The sequence below is a fragment of the Halyomorpha halys genome, unplaced genomic scaffold (genome assembly GCF_000696795.3).
Source record: "Halyomorpha halys isolate HHAL.00 unplaced genomic scaffold, Hhal_1.1 Scaffold547.1, whole genome shotgun sequence".
NCBI lineage: Eukaryota > Metazoa > Arthropoda > Insecta > Hemiptera > Pentatomidae > Halyomorpha > Halyomorpha halys.
Window position 1 is genome coordinate 611,502 of NW_027111872.1, and position 324 is coordinate 611,825.

At 25.9% G+C, this 324-nt stretch overlaps 1 protein-coding gene across 1 annotated transcript in view; it reads left to right on the forward strand.

Moving 5' to 3' along the window:
• eIF3a (eukaryotic translation initiation factor 3 subunit a) overlaps window positions 1-324 on the forward strand; it is a 24,349-nt gene that overhangs the window by 11,921 nt on the left and 12,104 nt on the right. The gene's annotated exons all lie outside the window — the stretch shown is intronic.

Genomic DNA, 324 nt, shown 5'->3' on the forward strand with positions numbered 1-324 from the left:
TTCTTGACTTCTATTTTTTCTTAAATTTATTCTATTTTCAATTATGATCGGAAGAGTTAAAATAGTTTTTAGGATATTTGAATCTGCTCAACATGGCCTTGATTCAACGGACTTGTTGACTGAAGGATAGAGGTTTTGTTTTGAATCACGAATTTATTATAGACAATGAAAATTGGTTAGCTTGCTTTTTGGATAACCAAAACAAATTAACAATCTTAAAATGATACATAAAATAAAACATAAAACACCCTTTATACCAACATATAAAAAACCCTTTATACATCAAAATATACTATTACTCAAAAAGAGCATATTACTATATAT